The 20,502-nt window shown below is 44.0% G+C and overlaps 1 protein-coding gene across 5 annotated transcripts in view; it reads left to right on the plus strand.

The window, feature by feature from the left end:
• slc20a2 (solute carrier family 20 member 2) overlaps window positions 1–20,502 on the plus strand; it is a 44,888-nt gene that overhangs the window by 3,305 nt on the left and 21,081 nt on the right. The window contains exon 1 of one of the 5 annotated variants that reach the window (XM_073466738.1): window positions 9,385–9,500. The exons of the other annotated variants lie outside the window; for them this stretch is intronic. The gene's annotated coding sequence lies outside the window, so the exon portion shown is untranslated. Of the gene's footprint in view, window positions 1–9,384; window positions 9,501–20,502 lie in introns of those variants that run through there. 5 annotated transcript variants of the gene reach the window in all.

The following is a 20,502-nucleotide window of genomic DNA, read 5'->3' on the forward strand; positions in this document are numbered from 1 at the left end:
GTCTCTGCAGTGATGCTGTCTCATCTGACAGCTTTGTCAGAGGGGGAAAACGAATATCACCATTCTTTGACTGGGGCTTAATTAGATTTTTCTACAGCTATCTTGTGGAATTAAGGTGGGTTCCAGGCAACATTAGTGACAGATTCAATTGATATTTTCTCTGTACTTTGACCCTCCCTTTGTCAGCGTAATCCTCTCGGAAAAAAGAAAAACAAATCAAGGCAGAGTGATTCACACTAAATTGCCAGGGTGCAGCCGCAGCTCCGGCCACACCGTCAATAGAGCTGCTCTCTTTTACGCTAACCCATGAGTCCAGACGCTTCATAACAGACACACGGCAGCAGTGTGTGTTTAAACAGCAGTTGAGTCGGCAGCTCGTGTTTTTTGAAAGTTTGTGTGTTGTCGAAGCTGGCTGTCAGCGGGGGAAGGAGGGGAGGGGAGGGAAGAGCAGTTCACATGCACGGAAGAAGTATGTTGTGTAATGTTTTCATGTTCAACAAGATGCTGAAAGAGCAGAGTCAGACCAGTTTTCATGGAGGTGATCTCGCTGCACGGTACACGTGTGCTGACTGTTGACGGTTTCTAAGAACTGTCTGCCCTCTGTGACTCCACCTTTTGTTCCAGGTCGATGTTAGATTTGCCTTAGGCCTCTTGCTCCGTCACAAAAATGTCTTCCCATGAGCAGGCAGGTCACACCACATTACTTGACAATCTTCCTCTATGCACGGTGTCGCTTAGACTTTTTTGCCGTGTTTTCTCTATTAAACTGTGGGACAAGATCTGCAGTGTGATACATAATGGCAGAGATGTATTCTGAGCCAGATTTTCAGAAACAGTCTGGATCCTGGATTTGCTGCCTCACTTTTACCATTTGTACACCAAAACTAGTGTCCACTCTCTTCATCAGGCTATATCAACAACATTCTGAATTAGACTTATCGCTTTCTCGGGGGCTGGTATGAGTAAGGAGTGAAGCATCTCCCTTCGTTCTTATCTGTTGGCAAGAATTTGGTACTGACTAAGGAAGCAACTGCAACTGTGTCACGGAAGGATGGAGAAGTGTCAACAAACCAACATCCTGAATTTGAACCCATGTCACAGCATCGTGCCTGAAAAGGGTAGAAAATTAACGTGTTTACCCGGATGTCGTGTTTCCATCACGGCCGATCAGAGCTGGAGCCAATTAAAACCCACGACTACTGCGGAGTCATTTGTTGGCGGGTAAAGGCAGGTTGTATATATTCACATTTAAGACAACAGCCAGATGTTAGCAGGTAATAGTGGGGGTTTTTGTCCAGTGTGAAAGGGGTATTTGTTTTGTATCTTAGTGATAGCTCGACCAATTCTGGATCTTTGACAACCCGCCAATTTTTAACAGGTGTACTAGTGTTTCAAAAACCTGCATTTACGCACTAATTTTGGTGTAAAGGTGGCCAGTATTGTTCAAATCAAGATTGATTTGTTATTATTCAACACAAGATTGCATAATGAACCTCAAACTAATGAATGATCAAGTCACAAATATAAACTTCTCATTGGCAGCAGATACTTTTTGAATCTTTTGGCAGACGGCAGCAGGATGTTGTCTTGCAGTTTCCTTCCGCCTCTGTACAGACGGCTCACCTCACCGATATCACTGATGCTTTGTAGATGTGTACCAATGGACAGAGGTAACAGAGACCGCATTTCTAAATAATGTCACATCTAGTTGACATTCTTTCACTGGATTCAGGACATATACACTAATAAAGAGACGTCTGCAGTATGTTAGTGTCTGCCCAGCTATCAGTCTAGCTTCTAGCTTTGGACTTTTTTTCAAAACAAGCAGTTGGAGTTCCTCACCTCGGCTGCTCAGATGGGAATTTTCACTGTTTTGTTGACATTTACGGTCATGCTAGTGACATGGCCCCTAGGGATGACGATGTCAGCCAGTCCACCTCTTTGGTCCAGACTGAAATATACCAACAATTATCAGATGGATTAAGATGCCATTTTGTACATACTTTCATGATCCCTAGAGGATGAATCCTAATGACTTTGATGATCCTCTGACCTTTCCTACACCGGACTCGTGTTTGGTCTCAGGTCTCCCTTGGATTGGCCTGTGAAGTTGATAGCCCTGATTTGTAGCACCTGTCTCAGTTTGCATAAATGCCAGTCAGGTGACTGCAGCATTTTATCCTGCAGGAGGAAGAGTGCCGAAAGGTTGAACGTCATCAGATGAAAGTAATGCTTTCGAGCAGTTCCCCCAATACATGACCAAATAATTTTCCAATCATCAGATGTAGCATTGCTAATCAGAAAATGTTGCCATGCTAATATGGTAAACAAAGATGTGTTAGCATTTAGCCTGAAGCAAAGCATAACATAAAAGCTGCAAGCATGACTGATGGGTGCCTTTTTATGAATGGATTTATGTTTCATATTGAGGTTTTTTAAGTATAGTTGGCTGCCGGATGCAAAAGATTTTTGAAGTGAATTCCCATTTTCTAACACAAATAAGAAATGACCTTGATGCTGTGCATGTACGTGAGCGGGAAGAAAAGGAAAAAGAAATGTATGGAAAATGCATAGGAGTCTTTTCTGGTTTCCATGACGGTAGGGCACCGTGCAGGCTGGCCCTTCTGCCAGTGGGTGTGTCTGCATCCCTGTGGGCGGAAGGGCAGTTGGCATCGGGGCCGGCAGAGTCACAGTCAGAGAACAGTCTGTCTCTCTGATCGGCCCACCTCGCCCTCGGAGCACAATCATCACACTGTTATGTCTGAGTCACATGATAGCACAGAGAGAGTGGGAATCGCCATGCTGTGTGTGTGTGCATGTGTGTGTGTCTGCTTGTACTAGCGTTGCTTAATCCATGTTATTGTTGAAAATCTCGTTAAGCATGTCACTGATCATGCGGTGCCGATAACGTGTGTTTTCATTTTGTATTAAGAAAGGTCAAAACAAGCACGCTGGACAGGAGAGAGCAGGAAAGGTCTGGAGCGAGGGTTGTTTCTGTCGTTGTTCAAGGGAGCCGAGAAGAGCGCGCACTTAATTAAGTTGTGAGCCAACAGCGATGGACGAATACGCCTAAAACAAAATGGTACAAACTTCAGGATCGCAGTGTTTGAGACATCACAGTTCCGCGAGTCGCCTGACGATTTTATTCTCAGCGTTGCTTCAGGGTCAGGGCACCGTTAAAAGCTTGGGAAAATAATCAAAAACCATTTCAGGTCTTAATTAGACTACTTTACAACCACTGGTTTTGTCTGTTTTTAACCAGATCTAAGTTTTCTGGACACAAAAATACTTTAGGCCGCATTTACACACTTACATACTTGTGGTTTGCACACATATATGTATGCAGCTGGTTTCGGGGAACTCCTGCCCAGTGGCAACCTCACAAGCGATTTAAAAAATGTTGGCACCCCATAATGCTTGCCTGTCCTCCTGTCAGCTCCTGTCACGAAATCCTGCATTCTTCTTTGACCCAAAAGTGAGCCTTAATAGCTCATAATGCCCCGAACTCTTTGTCCTTCATTACTGTCTTCACAGCATGGTTGTGGTATTTTTGGAGGTTTCTTCCGTCTACTTGACAAATATCAGCATTTACAGCATCGACTCAGTCATTTATTCCCGCCGGCTGCCATAGGCTTCCCGGTAGTTCTCCCCATCTTGGTTGCTTTGAAGCAAACGACCCTCACTTAAATTGTGGTGGGTGATGCATAGAGGAAAACCTCTATTCCTTTAAGTTATGGCCTCCTTAAAGACTAAACCTCTAGACTCTTCCTGTAAAAGTGAAACTCATATTTACATGCAAACAATTAGCCATTTATAATCCCAGTTAGCGTGTGACTGCTTGTGCTAGTTGCATCGTTTACTCTGACCTATTGTGTGTTTTTTGGCTGTGTTTGTCCTCTCCACTCAGGCCATGAGAGCCATTTTGTAGTGTTTCTGGTGGCCTTCTGTAAGCGGCAGGGTCTGTATCAAAGCGTTGTCACACAGAGCGTCTCTTGTTTGGGTGCTGGCCTGGTGTTAACTATGCTAATGACGAGCTTACTGCCGAACTGTGAGCCATTGTGGTTTTCTACATGGGAGGTAGAATTGACATTATTTTCCTGTTCTTCTCACTCGAGTACATTTGTTCAGGGGCACCTATGTCGTGCTTGACTTTAATGAGTCACCATTTACCGCAAAGGCTTGGGGTCAGGTCGAGGTCTTGGAAAACTTCTGATGGCAAAACACTTGAGGAACTACTGAGAGAAGCATGGGAAAAGTTATTCTTGGGATGATCTGTCGTGTCATGTAAACATCATGTTATTTTTGGGCTCTGTGGAGACAAACCTGTGCCTCTGTTACCTATAAATAACATGTAAATACCTATGAATTGCCTCCAAATTTCTATAGAGTCGGCCCTTTTTCTCCCAGGGGAGGATCGGCAAAGCTGTGTGGGTGACTCAGACAAGTCAGACATTGTTTTCTACATCATTTTTTTGATAACTTAATATGGCAGCATGGACTGCTTCTCTCCCCTGTTGTTGCTTCATTATGAGTGGGAGGTTTAAAGACAATGATATAACGTAGGGGTGCTCGATTATGGCAAAAATCATAGTGACGACAATTACTTGATAGTCTTTAGAAACATCATGCATTGATGAACTAAAAATTAAAATCGTAATGCACAAATGATCATTCCCACAAATCATATTTTTGCATCATGTTTTAGCCCTAGTGTTTAAAATGTGAGAGCATTGCTGAAATGCGACTCTCGTCCTGAGCTGCCGTAACAGCAGGGATGGACGCGCCTCAAAATCGGCTAGCTTCACCAGGTTTTCACCAACAGTGTCTTATTAGCACGTGGTGAGCTGAACTAAACGTGCAGCAGCCTGGCTGAGAGTGAGTCGGGCTTTTAGTGAAGGGAGAAAGTGCACCGACCGCTTAGATTATCTTGTAACTGTTGGAAGCCAAAATCGTAAAAATAAAATGTGATTCATTTGCGAAATCACTTTGTTTATAACGATTAGACCTGAATCTTCTGCACGGCACGCAGCCCTTGCGTAGGAGTTCCAGGAGAACGTTGTTTTCACCACTCTCAATCTTTCATACGGTTTGATGGAGACAATTTATTTGATTTAAGTGTGAACATAAACTTCTTCGTAATAATATTGTCACAAATTGAATTGTATAGGCATAAACTTATAAAGAAGGCATGTGTTTTTCATTTTCTCTCGTGGGAAAAGGGGCTCAGTGGTTTATTTTGTCTGTGTGAGGTTTTTCAAAAATCCTGCTGTTTGAACAGGTGTGAGCTCACATGTCCATTTTAACCTGTGAAAGGTGTGACAGGCCCTCAGGGATGAACGATCGACCTGTCTGCTGCGCTGCTCCTCGCTGCTGTGTTGGCAGCCTCACCTACCGCCTGTTTGCGTTTGATTGTACGGATGGGGCAGGGCTCCATGTAAGGATGAGCAGCTGGCTGACTGGTCACTGCTCACACTCATGTGACACTGCTATTTCTAGCCAAATCATTCCTCCTCCCTACTGCCTTTAGCAACACGAGCAAGTGGTGGATATGTGACACCTCAGAAAGCAGCGAGGCCGGAGGGTGGGGGCAGTTTGTCAGGTGGAGTCCAGTGGTAGCTGTTCAGAGGCCACCCTCGCGAGCTAGGTAGAACAATGGCAAGTATGAGCGTTAGTGATTCTGTTTGAGAGGAGAGTGAAATGAAGGTATGTGCTGTAAGTTCCTTGTTACTACAAATCTGTCATTTGTCAAGCAATGTTTGCATGTTTTTCAGGTGGCAAACTCAAAATAAACCCATGTTCTTTTGGCTGACGCACATCTGTCAGGCCAGTTGACAGGATGTCAAGAGATCAGGGGATAGTGATACTGTAGTGTGGAGCTTTTCTTAGTCCATAAACAACACTTCAGTGGGTTACAGTGTAGTTACTGTGACATGCCATGTGACAGTTTAGTTGGCTGCCCAATCAAAGAATCAGAAGTAAAACCCTTAAAGCACCCTCAGCTCTTCTGAGGCTCTCCTCGATAGCCCCTTTTTTTCTCACGGTGCCGATCAGTGACATTACCTAATCTGATTGATGAGGTAGAGGTCATGTGCTCACACATTCTGGCCGTTTCGGGGAAAGTGTTTCTGTGTCAACACGTTATATGATAGAATCTACATCCAGAAGTATGTATGTATTTTCCCCGTAGAATAGACGGAAAGTGACATGTCATGTTTAATATAACGTCTCTGGCGCTGATCAGACTGGTTCGTAACATATTCTCAATTGAATTAATATTCTTACTGAATGATTTGTCCTGTGGTGTGAATGTGCTGCAAGCTGAAGGTATTTTAAATGAATTATGTCTTTTTAATTTTTACCGACGCGACATTTAATTGCACAGTGTTGAGAAAATACCATTGTGACGACTGCGCTGAATCATGTCGTTACGCCTTAACAAGCTGCAACATCCTTAAGATGAATTAATCATGGTGTTCAAAGCGAGTGGAGGATATGATTAGTGGTCTAATACAGGCCCTCCTTTTAATAATGATAAATTGTATAATCGGTCCTCCTTGGATCTATGATAATCCAAACATAGAAATGAGAACCTCTCTGGAGCTGAGCCTGGAAAATGCACTGGCACCAAAAATACTGCTGTACTACAAGAAACCCTGGGGAGAACACTGAAAGTGGAGCGTGCACGCAGGTCCTATCCTTCAGCAAAAAAATGCTTTTCCAAGGTAATGTCAGGCCAGTAAACGATGGCAGACAAGGATTAAATATCGTTAAAAATCTCCAGGGTTCCCAGCACTGAACGGGCGGTGACTTCTTCTTAATGTTTCACACATTCCAGCGGGGCTATGGATCTACAGTTAGGGAGCCCCCCACCAACACCCGCCGCCCCGGTAATGCTGAGAAGGCTTACCCAGCTTCACTCTGAACGGTAGTCAACAAACCTGTCAACATAATCTTTACACATAAACACGTCCTGTTTGTGGCTTGATAAGGTGGTTTTTCATGTTGGTCTTATCTTATTATTAACAGTGTCTTGATTATCAAAGTGAAAGTTTATGCAGGCAAGAATGTTTAAGGCTAACGATTTGTGTTTTTGCTTTCCATAAAAGACTGACAGAGTGACCTCTTTGTACATAAAGCTAGCAGGCAGCGGGGCAGGCGTATTGACAGTAGACAGCTGATGTCTGAATCTCTCAGTTAAACTTTCAAGCACATCATGTCATTGCTTTAAGCTCAATTCCTTAAAGGATCTGAATTGAGACTTCCAGGATTTTGGGCTGAGACGCCGTCTGTCCTGTCAAGGCGTGTGAAGCTAACGTTAAGTCAAGCAGCTAAAGTGCTGTCAGACAGTAGATCAGTTGTCAAGACATTTTCAAATGTGAGTCATCAGCAGTTTGTCATTATTACTATGTGGCCAAATATGCAAATTTTCAGCCAATATAAAGCCACTTTTAAATATTGTTAAAGGTGCACTATGTAGTTTTGGGGAAGAGAAAATGGGGAAAAAATACTGTTTCACACCTTCCTAGCTTCAAACGGACCTAGTTTTCCTCTGAGGTTGTCTTGTTTATTATGGAAACATATCGAATAAGTATTATTATAAATATAAACTTTCTGAGTTTGAATTTATTTTCCAAAACTATATAGTGCAGCTTTTAAGTGACGTCCTGGAGGGATGTGCTCAATTACGACTAGTCGATTTAAAGATGCTACCCTCAATAGTCAGGGGCAGAAATGCTAATCAGTTAAACTTATTACCATTTTATGAATGTATAAGTTTAAACTGTCCACCTTGTCAGAATAGCTTTATAAAAAGCGATCATCTGTGCTAATGTTACTGTCAGACTCATTATAAGCAATATTTTATCTGACAACATTTAACTTTGTAGATTCAATTGTGCTCAATTTTGACTATTTTCTGAATGTTTTCTCTCTTTAAGACCAGTAGACTAACCCGAGTTTAAACTTCCATTCAAGTGTCACAGGAATCAGGTGTGAGGAACGTCCGAATGTTGAGTATACAGCTATAGGCAGGTTTACTTGGAAGTGGACTCAGACTGAACTCTGGGAGGTCCTCAACAACAAACAGCTGCATTATTTTATTTGATTGTATTAAAGTAGACAGGTTAGTCTGTGTCACACTTGGTACAGTCATCTCACAGGCATCTCACAATATCGGTCAGACAGATTGTAGTTATAAATTGCCATCAAAGAGGCTAAACCCACTCATGTGTTTGCCAGTGGAAAGCTCTTACTGTTTTGTTCTGCAACAGCTTCATCTTTACCTCATTACGTTCATATGTGTGGCAGTAAAGAGGCAAATTGAAACTCGTAGTGGAGAAGATGCATCTCATTGGAGACACAAAGTGATCCCTGCACACTCAATTCTGCTATAATAGGGCTATGTTTCAAGCAGCGGCAACGACTGGGTTGTTATAAAGTCATCTGCAGAGAAAAATAAAGAGATACGAGTGTGTTTTTGAAATGGTGGAGGCAGCAGTATATCTCAGCAAGTTTTCAATGAACACGACTGCAGCCTACAGCTTGCAGGAGGCGCAGTAAGACTAACTGGAAGAGACAGCAGTAACCTCTCGCTGTGGCAGACGCATGACATGGAGAGTTTAGACTTGAAATGGCATTTACAGCAATGGAAACACTTTACTCCACGCTTTTAAAATTCTAGCTATACACGTGGGAAACGCAGGGATTTGAGCCTCGTTGTGCCCCCTCCTGGTGGGGCGAGATGATGTTCTGATTTGAGGCGATGGGTGGAAAAGTCTCAAGGAAATCATTTATTGCAAGAGCATTAGACTAGAGGTGACCCCCCTCCCCATTTACCCTCCGTCACCGGAACACTAGCAGACCACTTGTCACAATGAGTTTTCTTCAGTGTCGAGCATGCTGCGACAGCACTCAGACACAAATAAAGTAGCACATGTCAGACACAGCCTCGAACGATGCTGTTCCCGAAAATACCTCCGCCCGGAGTCAACAGCTGTATTGAAACATTTTTGTAACGGTCTAAAATTGTGTGTTTTTTCTTTGGAGGCGAGAATTTCATCGGACAGAGAGAGGTGGAGTTATAAAACACGAGGAGAGTTTATTTTAAAGTTGTCCTTACAGATTGTATTTGTTGAGTACTGGAGCAGAAAAACCTGCCAGGGTGTGACCTGATTTGCAAACTTGCCACACAAATGCAAAAATGAACACCGCTCCTTTTTCAAGTTGAAGAGTACAATCTGTGTTTGTGCACCATGTGCTGTAAGTGTGCAACACAACTGGCAAACATGTGATAGATAACACTGGTCACACAGTGTGTACTGTGTGATTTTAAGATTAACTCATTCATGCTCCAGAGGTAGTAGCAGCGGTTGTAGCAGCATGGGCTCCAGCTCTCCTGCCAAGCAATATTTTTACTCTGCGTTCAAGATTTTGATTTTGTTGGTGCACAAATGTGTTGACTGCCAGGAAAACTGCCCGTGGACTCTTCAGCTTCTGTCATTGTGAGTCTTTTAAGACTTTTTGTTGTTTAGAAATCTCTCGAATGGATCCTGCTGTTGCACAACATAATATCCTTGACGGCCTCAGACATCAACTTGACGTTAAAATCTTGGCTCTCGCACAAATCTCTTTTATTAGCTGTACAAACATCGTAAGGACATAGCAGAAATATGTTCCCCAGAGTGAATACGACATACAGTTCACCTCCCGCGGTGAAGACACGCTGTGCTGCATTCCGCAGCCGTTTCCTCTCGACAGTATTGTTTTCAAATATGACCAGCTTTATTTCCCTCCCTTTATCAGGATGTCGTAAGAGCAGAAAGTGTTGTTAATTAAACAATGTTGGGTGATAAAGGTGCGTCAACCAGTACCGGTCAGAACTTAGTGTCACTAAAACATTACCTTTATTTTAGTGAGGATAGTCTTTGCATTAATATAGTATAAATACAATTAAAGGAGAACTGTTATACTTTTAATTTTGTTTCTTTCCTTCAGCGTTTTATATAGGTTCTTGTACATGTAAAAGATCCACAGAGCGCCACAGGAAATCATTCCTGCCTGTGGCCATCAAACTATTCACCTTCTCGCTCCGAGTGTCAGACACTCTGAGTCAATAGGAGGACGCTTTGTTCCTCTCTTTTGTATTTAATGTGCAATAATTACAACAAATAATGTGCAATAACCCATATTTCAACCGTAGCATTATTTGTTACACTGTATATATAGATGTACAATTTTTATATTTTTATTCTATTTTTATTATTATTTATAGTTTTTATTTTCTGCTTATTTAAGACTTTTGAATGGGAGCAGCTGTAACGCAGGCAATTTCCCCTCGGGGATCAATAAAGTATTTCTGATTCTGATCTTGAAAGTTGAAAAAGGTCAAAGTCCACACCATCAGAAACTCCTTTCTCCTGCAGAAAACACTGCTCCTTAAATGCTCGAGACCCCTTGATGCGATTAAGGCCAACTGCTGAAGTCGTCATGTGAACTTCCCCTCCCTGTTGCGACCTACCTAAGTGCCATTCTCGCACCTCTTTCTGCGGCCGCGGCTAATGCTAGCAGCACGTTTTTGAGCATTACTCTTAGTTTTCACCTAGAATAACTAGCGGGGGTAATCCGCTGACTCACTGACTCGCAGGCCTAATCCGGCAAGCCTCGTGTCGTTTTTTTTTTTCTTCCGCCGTGTGTAGGATGTGTACACTGAGGTTAAGCGTATGTTTAATACAGTGTGTGTGTGTGGATATGTATATGTGTCTGTGCAGAGGCCTGGCATTCCTGCAAAGTGGTGGCAGAGCGAAGGACCCCATATTCCCCCCCACTGCCGCCACGTCTCCCAGTACGTGCGCACAGCAGCAGGTCTAATCAAAGCACTCCATAATACTGTTAGCTGGGTCATGTGCTGGAAGCCAGGATTAAGAGCAGGAGGGCACAGGCCACTAGATCCAGCTTAGGAGGGGGTGTTCTCCCTCTCTCTCCCTCTCTCTCCCTCTCTCTCCATACTCATCTGTTCACATGTGGGGACGAAGCCATCCAAGGTCGCAATAGTCCGTTATACAGTCGTTACACAGAGACATAATATATGTATCAGTTCATTTATTTCCCATTTCCCTCAAATCTGTGACGCTGTGACGTAGGGAGCACATGCACACGCCAATGTAGTCACTTTGAGCTGCGTTTACTGCGAGTACAATTAAAAAAACTACATGGATATGAGTAATATTTCAGTGCAGTATATGTATCAATCAATCTTTTCAGTCATTGTGGTCATTTTCAAAAAGAAAGTGTGAAAATAAACCATGTATAATGTGCCTCAGAGTACGTGGAAGTGTATTTTATATTTGCGCTTTAGAAGGTAGTTTTCTGTTAGTAGTGACTGAAGTAGATGGGGACCAAATAAAAACATAAAGTGTCTTCATACAGCTCTTCTGTTAAAATCCAAGTCTTTGGAAGCCCAGAGATCCTGCATTGGTTTGTGTGAGGTGTGTGTGCTAATGCCTTTAGCGTAGCAGCTACGGGGAATATTTCAGCTATAGAAAGGGTGTGAATGTCTTTTCAGCTCACTTTGGAGCTTCCTGAGACTTTGATTACGCTGGACGAGCTGTATGGAGCCTTTTTATGTACTTGTTTGTTTTTTAAGCTTTTTAAAGAATTCCCCATCTACTTAAGTTGTTCATGAGAATGCTGCAGCGCTATTTTTGCTGTGAGGCTCCAGAAATGTTTAGTGGACCACGAAACTTCACCTGACTTTCCATCATGGGGAGGATAAGGTAATGACTGAATGTTCATTTTTGGCTACTTATCCTTTAATCGCTATCAAAAGCCACATTGACTCTGCTTTGATTCAATTTTGTAAGACAATGAAAAATAAAAACGTACCAGAGGATTCATTATTTTTATAAGCTCTTATAAGATCTCCACGTTGGAGGACATTTTCATTAAGATTTCATCGACAGAGTGATGTGGACGGAGGGCCAAAACGGAGACGACGGGGGGCATTTATCTACATTAGTTTGGAGGTAGCCTAAAACATAATTTACCGTGTTGGTACCTGTCCTTTCTCACCAAGTCTCTCGCATTATCCGTACTGCGTTTATCAGCATTCACTAATACCGGCACCCACTTTGCCCCAGTAACACATTTTAATACCACTGAGCATGCCAGCAGTAGATTACCAGCCTCAGCAGTCGAGAAAAGAGGTAGGTAGGTTGGAGGTCCTGGCAGCACTCTGCGTGCACAGGGCCAGATCAACATTTCTCAGTTTCCACACCTCAGATGAGGAGAGATCGAGAGGGGTAAGCAGAGGGGGAAAGGGCAGGAAGGACAGGGGGTGAAAGAGACACACTCTGCTATTGGGTACTGATGCTAATTCGTGGAAGAGAACTGGAACTGTCCGGATAAAGCCGAGCACGGGGAGGGGAGGAAAACAGAGCAAGGGTCAAGGGTAAGATGACTCCTACACTCAGGAACACGGGGACAGGTGGGAGAAAGAGAAGAAAGACGGACTGCGGCCTCAGAAAAAGCCACAACTGTTGGTAGGTACTGAGCTTAATTGTGTTGGTAGACCTATGATGTAACGGGCCGGCCAACAAAACAAGCCCCCTTACTGTTGGTAATAAAATCGCTGGCTCTCTACATTAATCTTTGAGGCACATTTTGATTGGTCAATTAGAATCCCTGTTGCGAGCATGGTTTATTCTCAGAGATGACTAATAGTTTCTGCCGGCCTAAAAGCTTAATATTGTATCGGGCACTGTGTCCTTTGTGTCGCTGCTATTTTAGTGGTTTTTATGAGTGTGTGTGAGTGAGTGCTCAGCTGGACGTCTCTAGAGAATCGTGTCAAATCCCAGATGTATTAGCTTACAAGAAAAAAACAAGTCTATTTGTTGTGGCGATATGAACTTCCTTGTCTTGAATCAATCATTATGTTTATTTTATTACTGTCGTTGTGTTGCTGTAGATTAGTGTCCTTTTATGGGCCCTTTTATGAAGCGCCAGAAAACACAAACAGTGTAAGGACAGTAGAGCGCGTCTGTCTCAGTCACTTTAAACACTTGTACAGACACTCGAACAGGGAGGAGTCGCTACAGTCACTTTGCCATTTCAGGGTGAGGGAGGCAATCTTGCGCACAGTCTCCACTGAAACCAGAGAGAGCTGACCTTAAAAGAGTATTTAAACATAAGGCTAACTCAACACTGACAGCCAGAGGGGTGCTCGATTGTTTGCTGTTGTAACGCAATCTGCTTTAGCGTTGCTAAAGGCTCGTCCGGGAGTGTGAGACTGACGTGTCTCTGATTTTGTCATCCCTTCAAACTGGATCGAAGAGCTCACTGAACTGCCATATTAATCCACAGAGGACACTGGAAACCACCAAGTGGCTTTCACATCATAGAATAATGTGACGGAGGTCTCAGAAATGGTGATAAAGTATTGTGTGTATTTAGTGGGCGGTAAACTGGAATGTAAGATAACACTTAAAGATGCAATATGCAAGTATCGGACAGCTGTATAATTTGACTAACTGCTACTAACTGTAGTTGCCATTAGCTAGTTAGCTTAGTAAGCCGTGCAGTTAGCAGTCCAGAGCCTGAGCTGTACTGTCTATCGGCTCTTCAATGTGGCGTAAAGTGGTATTACGAGACAGACGGGGCTGTCCTAGGTGATTAGCACGCTAGCTTCAGTAGATATCTTTGCAACTTGATAATTGTCTTTCACATCACGTCAAAACTGTTATTGTATCACAGTCTGTTGATGATTTGAGTTTTATTTTTTAATGTTTTAAAATAAAATTCTTACATATTGCACCTTTTTTTTTAAAGGGGAAGTGCCAAGATTTTTAACTGAAAAGGGCGTTCATACTGCACAGTGTGTTTACAGTATAATCAGATGTTCTACAAGTAAGATTTTAAGTGTATCCAAACATAAATGCACAAGTACACCGTTGACACCCTGATTTACATTTGAAACTGACTTAGGCACCACGTGTTGTCAGTTCTTGTGTCAAACCTAAATAAACTATGAAGGGAAAATAAATATTCATGAAGCTTAAGAAGGCGATTTTGTCTCAGAGGAGGGATTGTGCTCCGAGATGATCTACCGCAGCCCTGGGACTTTAACGATGGTGAGAAGTCAGCAGGATGATCATCGCTCATCTCTACCAGGGTAAACCAGCCAAAAAAAGTCTTCTGAGAACTATTGATTTAGCTGCAGGCCTGCATGAATTTTTGACGGATTGCCTGAGTGCTTGTAATGGTCGTCAGAAACAATCTGAAGGATTACCAGAGTTACTCGCCTCTTGACAGCCTGACTTAGTGCTGCAATGCAGGCCTGCGGCGTTGGAGAGAAAACCGAATGGGTTAGAGGATTTATGGAAATGTGTGGGGAACCTTTTGAAGACGGTGTTGAGAGCGACATGCTCTTTGCAGTCATGCGCGCCCTTGTTGTCATTCTTAAGCGACCCCCCTCCTGTCCGTGCAGGCCGACTGATCTCAACACTGTGCGTGTGTGTGTATGTGTGTGTTTTGGTTCTAGGAGACAGCGCCGCCCCGCTGCGAAGCACAGAGTCAGAGGCAGCAGGTGCAGCTGACGCAGATAGGCTTTTTAGCAGGCAGGGCCAGTTGGGGGACAGAGAGGGGAGAGACTGAGTGAGAGACGATAGAGGAGAAACCACAGGAACTCAAACAAACACGAGATCAGACCACTGAACGGTACCGGACAAATGAATTTATCGCCCCTATTCTGGTGCTTGTACAGACTGTGAGAGCGACGGGAACAGGACCTGAACTGCCCAGTGGCACCAGGCGTTCAAAGGTGTACGTGAGTAATTACTGTTTTTTTAAGTATACGGTTTGAACAGTGTGTGTGGAGGTCAAGACAGAAAAGTGCATGACAGGATTCGTGTGGTTGAGCCAAATCTCTGGTGAATTCTTCCAAAGTTCAACAAACATTTATAAAGATGTCATAACCAATTTAAAGAGCTGGAAGTGTTGCTGCCTTCCTTCGTTGTATATCAGTGAGGGTTGATGAAATACTGTATAAGACTCTGGCTCTGCTTTGTATTTTGTCAGCAGCGAGCCCGCAGCGACTCTGCTCCATCATTGTGTCGACGAAAGCTCCCCGTCTCTGCCATCTGAAACCAAGTCACATAAAGACATACTGTTCAAGCACGTCTGTGAAAGGGACAATTGTGGCAGAGAAAGTGATGGGTGGATCGGAGCCAAATGACAGTTTTGAGATAGTGTGTCTTCTTGTTTCATCGCGCTGAATACTTGCAGTTAACCCGCATCATCGATGATTGTGTAACCCGGAGCTCATTCCCTCAGTTATCAGGCTGTCGCTCTCCTTCGAAACATGTGTATTAACATTTATGTCGGCGTATCATGTTGATCTATCTGTGACCAGAGCAACCGAGGGAATGCTGGCGCTCCGAATGCCCTTGATCCGTCGGCATGCTTTTCTCCGGCTCTCAAACACATCCACACACATGCTCGCCTCCTCTCCCTCTCATCTCCCCCCCGGTTGGTTATCCTCCTCCGCAGTCATTGGCTGCCTCCTCTCCATCTGCCCGACCTCTCCGCATTCACACAGCCAGTCAGCGCTACGCTCTCTCCTCTCCGACAGTTGTCATTGGCTGGCGCGCGCTGTGAATGCGGATACTTTCTTTTAAGAGGCAGTCTAGACTCAGCTGGCTGCGCCGCGCTCTCTCCCTCTCTCTCTCCCCCTCTCTCTCTTGTTATCTCGCTCTCTCCTCCTCTCTCCTGCAACACCACCACAACCTGCTGATTTCTCACTAAGCCTCTCCTGCTCCTTCCTCTCACTCCTCCTCTCCTCCTGTCATCAGCTGTTCTCTTCCACTCTCTCCACATAATTTCATTTTTTCCCCCATCAATCACATGCTCACCCGCCCTCCCCCTTTTTTTTTTTATTCCCGGTCCATTTTTATTCTCCTGATTTTTCTGTCCGTCCGTGTTTCTCCCCAACACTGTCATTTTGTCTTTGACATTCATTCATCTCCACCACTTTCTCACCGTCCACTGACGTGAGGAGACATGAAGGTGAGTGGAGTTGATTTCCAGGCTGATTTCCTCTCAGTTCTTTGTCTTTACGATGCCTCTCTGTTTTGTTAACTTTGTTATCCATCTGGTAGATGTGAGCGTTCTGTGTCCTTGGAGGTACTGGCTGCAGTTGCGTATGCTTCAGGTGTAACAATTAGGCAGCGGAGGTAGGATGCTGCTGTGACTCATCATCTGACGCTGCATGTATGTTCTAGCGCTGGTCCTTTCAGCATGTGCCTAGAGAGGAAGGGTTAGTTGATGAGGAAGGAAGGCAGGCAGGCAGGGAGGGGGGGGGGGGTTGAATCGGTGCGTGGATAGCAGCCGCGTGTCAATGCAGACTGTAGCTCGTGACACAGTGTTTTGCACCAGCTGTGGCTGTGGTGCAGTGGCATCTCGGGCAGATTAATGAGCATTGTACAGCGGCGACAGCAAACAATTAGAGAAGTGATCGCAGTAAGTAGTTTGTCTTTACAGTCACGGCACACAGCGTCTGCTTCCAGAGGTCAATGCTGTAACAGGTAAAAACGCTCTGCTCGGGATGTGATGCAGCCGGATAGTACGCTGTCAGTAGAAGTGTTATTATTCCCGACATGTATCAAACAGTGTCCCTTAAATGTGTCCTCCAGCGCAGACGACATGAAGACCTAATTTAGGCTCGCTGTCCCCGTGTTGTGTTTTCTTCTTTTGTGTGTCAGTGTCCTCATTATCTGTGCTGTTTGCCACCTGACACCCACAGGAAGAAAATGTGTCTGCCAGAAATAATCCTCAAGAGCATGTTGTCTCAGAGTGTGGCGCTTTCAAGTGTTTTTTATTTAGGTTAGCTTTTTTAGATGGGACAGTTTATTTCAGGCTGAGTACAAGATGGTGAATGATGAACTGACTGCACTTGTGCTTTTCTCATACACACACACAGTTGCCAGGGAAGGTGCTGGCCTGCCCATTGGGAGCAGTTTGGGGGTCAGTGTTTTCAGTGTGTGGACAGGTGGAGCCGGGTATTGACCCGCCAACGAACGGTGGACCACCTGCTCTACCTCCAGGGCAAGAGCCACTTCCAGATAGTAAAGTTTGTGTGTTGTAAACACCAAGGAGTTAGAAAACTTGAAACCTCCTCTGGACCACGGTCCGCACTAAACAGCTGAACCTCGGTCTGACCCAAAGCGGTGGTTTCGGTCGGGATCAAACTGAACTGTGGTTAGGTTCGTTTCTAGTGTGAAGACATTATTTTGGAAGGTTTGGACTTTCAGACTTATTACAGGAAGTTATGACAGGCTAACGTAAGAAAACTGATCGGCTGCTCCCCACAGTGTTTTCTGTGGCACCGGGCCTGTCAGTAGAAGCACCTGAAGTTGAGGCTGTGAAAGACTCAACCACCTTAATGGGTGAGATTGTTGGGCAAGTGCTACCAGGTCATCATAAAAAGGGAAATTTGCCCTTCTCATTAGTCGACGCACCGCTTTTTCTAGTTTATACACTGCTGCCACAGTTTCTTTATCTGCAGGTGGCATTGCTGTCCCGTCCTCCCATAGCCTCTCTCTTTCATCCCCTCGGAAAAAACATTTAGTTGACTCTTTATAAAGTCGTCGGACCATCTTCAACCAAGTTTGAATATCATGATAAATGATCAATTAAAATCCGGTTATAAATGTTTGGAATTACTCAGGCAGTATGATCCAAGGTATCCTTTTCCACGCTAAGATATTGTTGGATATGCTTCTAACATGAAGAAAACATCGTGGGTATCCTTGTGTCGCAGTGTAATTAACAGCAATCCCTTCAGGCAGCTCCCGCATCCCCTGGTGGTCTCAGGTTCAGCACCTTGGACAGCAGTCGTGACACACTTGTTGTAAATGATGCACCTGAGCTGAACAGGGAAGCCGTATGTTGCACACTGTCAGCTTATTTACGGATCCTCTCAAAACCTTTAAGTTTGGTTACGTTCTAAACTCACAGTCGTCCCGTTGTGTTCTCAGATGCCTCCGGCCAGATGAAGACGAATTAACCTGCTGCCCTCTCAGAAACAAGAATGAATAAATATGCGCAGCGTTCTCCAGCAAACGGCTTGAAACTGACTCATCACCAGTATTTTTAATCCCATGGTGGTCTTTTAAACAAACTCTGGAACGATAATTAAGAGTAAAATGAATTCTAAAGCAGCTGACATCAAGTATGTGCATGTCTTATTAATAACTTTACATTAACCTCCTCATGGATTAAAGACGTAGTTTGTTCTCCCTCCTGTCGGTGAGTTGGCTGCATGTCATGTCAAACATCGATCGAGCTCACAAATAATTTTCTTCACATGCAATTCTGCGTTTTTCTGTTTCGTCTCCGGTTTATTTTTCTGCATCCCAGTGACCAGCAAAACAGGAACATAATCACGGGGTGCATTCTCACAGAGCCATTATAATCACTGCTGGTGAGTCTGCAGCATGGCACTGCAGGACTCTGCTTGTTTTCTGGTGTTTTTGGAGTTTAATACGTCCTTGAAGGAGAACTGAAGTATAGATCTAGTGCATGTCATGTTTAATAGCTTCACTATTGTCGGTATGTAGGGAATAAAGAGGAACGATATCCTTCGCACAGGTTGCATAACAGTTTATGCAACTCATTTTTTATTTTGCTCTATTAATTTGTGAAGGTTTTATACGTTTTTGCTTGCAAAGGACTCTCAGGAGTTTCAAGGTCTCGATGAATCATTCATTCCAGCAGTGTGAAGAAGTCACTGTGCAGCCTGAGATGGTTCCTCCAACAAACTAAAGATCATGTCATGTCGATCTGTTTGCAAGAAATGCATTTCACACGAGCTCTGCTCAGCTTGCATCACAGTCACACACATGAACCTGAAACTGGATCTCTGGCTCATGCTGTGTTCTCTGAGCGGTTGCTGTATGTACAAATCGATGCATGTAGCAAGTCGTGGCCGGGTTGTTGACTCACTCACTATTCAAGGACATTAGGTCATCTTCATCTGTGACGATGTATAAACATTCCCAGGCTGTGGTTTCTCATGGTGAAGCTGGGCACCAGACATTTTGATGTGTTTTTCAAATGTGCCAGCTGAGGCACCAGATGTTGAGAGCAGCAGACAGTTTTTTGTTTTGGAGGCCTGGTGTTCTTTTGACCACAGTTTGGACGTTTCCTCACTCAGTTCAACAGCTTGGGTATGAATGCAGCCTGCTTGTGTCTGTGTGTGGCAGTCTGGGTAAAGTCCACAGGCTGATGATGAGTGGTCTGCAGATGACAAGGATGGCCAAGGACAAGCTAAAGTAGTTCCTCTGTCTCTGGAGCCGCCACATTTGGAGGAGGTGTTGCGATCGTAATAATAGTTATCGCAACTTTTGTCGCATGAAGAGTAAGAAGCCCTGGATTTGAATCCGACAAGGAATAACTAGAGCTGGAGTTATTTCTGTTTTGCATGCATCTTAAAGGAATAGTTTGACATCTGGGTAAATCAAACTTAATGCTGGGCCACGGGCCAAAAGCAAACAACTATTGTACTGTGTTGTATTTGAATGTATTGTTAAGATGCAAAATGGCAAGATCCCAAGGTCCCTTACTCTGCCCACTGTGCTCAGCCTATGTAAAAATAATTAATAATGAACAACCCTACATATCTAGAGAGCATTTCTACCTCACAGCAAATGAAACAACACTAGAAACACAGCATTGTGGGAAACATTTGCTCCATTGCTCGGAGTCAGATGAAAACATATAGATACCACTCTTATGTCTATACGGTGAACACGACACTAAACCCAGTGGATGGTTAGCTTAGCTTAAGTTTGGACAGAGCCAGGCGAGCTGTTTTCCTCTGTTCCTAGTCTTTATGCTAAGCTAACCAGCTGCTTGCTGTAGTTTTACCTTCAGGCCGGAGATGGACTTGCTTTTGAACCACACATTTGCGTAGACACATGTGACTGGAGGATACCACTAGGTGGGACATGCTGCTGATGTGTTTACTGACCCCCTGACCCTGTCACGTCCCCAGACATGTGCATATTGGATCCTGTGTACGCATAGCTTTTAATTTTTTGAGGACGTGAACAACCGACCCTCCAAACAGACGCGGGATATGTTAGCCATGCCTCATGTGTACCCAGACAGTTAAAAGCAAGTATATCTTCAGCCTTACTGTGCAGTCTGCCCCTGCGTTAACCCTAACCCTAACCCTCAGCAAGAAAGCAAGTAAGACATTTCTCAAAATACTTACATATTGCTCTCTAAGTATTAAGAATACCCCTGCTTGCCGTTGTTGAGGCGCTGGAGTTGCCCCGAGGCATTAAATGCATTAAATTAAGTTTAGCTTATTATCATTTTTATAAATTTGGCAGTTCTTGTGGCACTTAGGCTAAAGTAGAAGCTTATTAAAAAGCCTATTGATGTTCTCGAGAAAGGGGAATCTATTAAAATCAAAATTTCACAGATTATTAGGATGAAGGTCAAACT

Source organism: Pagrus major, chromosome 5 (genome assembly GCF_040436345.1).
Source record: "Pagrus major chromosome 5, Pma_NU_1.0".
In the NCBI taxonomy this organism is placed as follows: domain Eukaryota; kingdom Metazoa; phylum Chordata; class Actinopteri; order Spariformes; family Sparidae; genus Pagrus; species Pagrus major.